Here is a 3,482-nt window from a genome sequence, read left to right on the forward strand (position 1 = left end):
ATTATCCGTCTTGATCACAAACCTTAATCCCAAGAGGTAATGTCTCCACATCCTCAAACAATGAATAATCGCTGTCATCTCCTTCTCTTGCACAGTGCAGTTCCTTTCCGCCTCATTAAGTTTCTGGCTCGGGTGACCCTCTTGCATTATAACTCCTCCAATAGCAAAGTCCGATGCGTCTGTGTGTAACTCGAATGAAATGGTCATATCCAGAAGTCTCAACACCGGTTCTTCCATGACCGCTCCTTTCAACTCTTCGAATGCTGCTTGACATTTCTCATCCCAAAACCAAGCTTTGTTCTTCTTTAACAATTCTGTCAATGGAGCCGCTTTCGCCAAGTATCCCTTGATAAAACGACGATAGTAGTTTACTATACCAAGGAAAGATCGTAAAACAGTCACCTTCGTTGGTGCCTCCCACTCTTGAATTGCCTTGACCTTAGCCCTGTCCATGAGTAACTTCCCATTTTTAATTCGATGTCCAAGAAAATCCACCTCCTTTAATCCGAATGAACATTTCTCTAGCTTCACATACAACTCGTTGTCCCTTAGTACTTGGAATACTTGCTTCAAGTGCCTCACATGGTCTTCCATGGTGTCACTATACACGACTATGTCATCCAAGTATACCACGACGAACTTCTCGAGGAAGTGGTGAAATAATTTGTTCATCAAAGTACAAAATGTGGCAGGGGCATTGGTTAAGCCAAAGGGCATGACTAGGAATTCATAAGCGCCATACCTCGTCACACAAGTAGTCTTAGCCTCATCTCCTTCGGCAATTCAAACTTGATAGTATCCCGACCTCAAGTCCAACTTGCTGAAGTATCTCGCTTTCCCAAGTTGATCAAACAAATCAGCAATAAGCGGAATTGGGTATTTGTTCTTCATAGTTACCTTGTTTAGTGCTCGGTAGTCTATACACATTCGCAAGGACCCGTCCTTCTTTCTTTGAAATAGCACTGACGCACCATAAGGGGCTTTTGAGGGACGAATATATCCCGCATCCAATAACTCCTTGAGTTGTCTCCGCAACTCCTCCAACTCGGGTGGGGGCATTCGGTAAGGGGCTTTGGAAGGTGGTTTTGATCCTGGCTCCAACTCGATCTCATGGTCTATCTCCCTCCTAGGTGGTAACTTCCTTGGTAACTTCTTAGGCATGACATCCTTGAACTCATCAAGGACTTTCTCAATCTTCTTGGGTACCTCTAGTTTTCCCTTTTCTTCGGTCGTCTCTTATCTTGCTACCCCTAAATAGCAAGTCTCATTCTTATTGTATCCCTTCTTGAATTGCATGGCCGAAAGTGACTTGGATGCACTCTTGCTTCCACGTTCGGTTGACACCATACAAGTTTTCCCACCATCCAAGATACACAGTGAGTTAGCGAACGGTATAGGGAATCGCGTACCTTATCTAGGAACTCCATCCCAAGTACTAACTTGAAGTTGTCTATAGGCACGACCGATAGATCAATCGTTCCTTCCCATTCTCCAATCTTCACTTACACATCTTTAGCCACCCCACTAATCAGTTTAGCATTCGCGTTCACCGTCTTCATCATTTCACCCTCTATCTCTTTAATCCCCAATCTCTTAGCTTCCTCGGTGAATACAAAGTTATGAGTAGCTCCCGTATCTACCAAGCTCGTACCCGGTTTCTTCGAACATAAACTTCCACGAATTGAAGTCCTTTAGCCATTACCTGGGGTACCTCCATCTTGGCCTTGATAGCGTTGAGTATTTGCATCAATCCCATGCACACATCCTCATCTTGACAACCCACCTTTTGAGCTTCCATAGCATGAAGGCTAGCTTTCTTCGGACAATCTCGGGCTCTATGCGGTCCATCACATATGAAACATCCATCATTCTTGTAAGAAGTTTTTATGCTCTAGTTATTCCCGGTTGGTGGCTTACGTGTATTATCATCCCTTAATTGGGCGGGCTTATCTCCCCCACCTTTCTCATGGCTCACCTTCTTATCTTTTGACTTGAACAAATCTTTCCTATTAGCATGGTCGACTAGTGCCTCCACTTGAGCAATTTCGGTGGCAAGGTCTTGGACTCCCCGTCTCTCCAACTCCGTTTTAGCCCAAGGTTGCAAACCATCGAGAAAATAGAAGAGAAGAATATTATCGGGAATGTCTAGGACCTCCAAGCTAAGGTTCATGAATTCTTTAATATACTCATGAATTGTCCCAAAATGATGTAATTTACGTAGACGACTCATCGCATCCTTTTGAGCATTCTTGGGGTAGAATTGATTCTTAAGTTCAGTAAAGAAATCATCCCAAGTATCAATAGTAACCGTACCTTTCTCGATATCTCCATATCGACGATGCCACCATAATGCTGCGGTATCCTTCAGGTAACGGGTTGCCGTCTTGATATTCATTGCATCATCCACTATGTTGACTCCATCCAAGTATTGTTCCATCTCCCATATAAAATCATCAACCGCTCGGGCTTCCCGCTTCCCCACGAACGGTGATGGCTTAGGAACGTCCACCTTCGGAGTATTGCATCCAGTTTTTCCACCCTCACTAGTCATGAATCTCAAACAAGAGTTCGTGTTGGTTTGCAAATCCACAAGGCGTTGGTGAATAGTGGAGACCTCCCCCTCCATTTCGCCTCGCAACTTCGTAATCTCACCCATGAACATACCCCTTAATTCATGGATCTCACATCTCATATCAACGTCTAGCACGTTGATTACACTCTTGTAATCATCTTTCAATTCTTCAAAGTCCCCGTCCAAACCATCCAAATGTTGGTGGACGTCTTCGACCTTTGCTTTCACGCCGTCCATGGATTTCTCTACATCTATGATCCTTTTGTCCAAGTTTGCGACAAAGTCTTTGGACGTACCTCGGTTCTTCTTGCCTCCTTGGCAAGTCTCTACCCGGCCACGAGTCTCATCACCCATCACACCACTTGTTGCACTCACATTCTTCTCGGTCTCGGTTTCCATCTCCTTGAATCGACCTGGCTCTTGATACCAAATGTCACGGACTTATCTCGATAAGCTCACCGTGCGGCACTTAGTCTCTACTAAGTCAGCCTAGCTCGGACCTTTCAATGATTCAAGTGACTAAAAGAGAACAAAATAGAAAACAAGTGGGAACTTAAAGAAAATGCTTATATTGATTATGAAAGCTTTACAAGAGAGAATACTTGAGTTTTGAGGTGTGGTGTGCCAAATGAGGCCACCCCTATTTATACTACTCTTACATCAAAATGGATGGCTAAGATGAAACTAAATCAATGGCTATGATCTAAGTACTAGAAGTTTCAAGTATATACATATGTCTAGATATTTCCATGGACATTCCATATCATTCCATGGAAGAAGCAATGAGAAAGATCTAGAAAGCTTCCATAAGTTTCTTGGGTCTTCCTTGATTTGGGTATATTGGGCCACAATCTTAGTGGATTGGGCCATAAAATGAATGTGTTGTGACAAAACGCTCTTATTCCTTTCA

Source organism: Rutidosis leptorrhynchoides, chromosome 5 (genome assembly GCF_046630445.1).
Source record: "Rutidosis leptorrhynchoides isolate AG116_Rl617_1_P2 chromosome 5, CSIRO_AGI_Rlap_v1, whole genome shotgun sequence".
Lineage (NCBI taxonomy): Eukaryota > Viridiplantae > Streptophyta > Magnoliopsida > Asterales > Asteraceae > Rutidosis > Rutidosis leptorrhynchoides.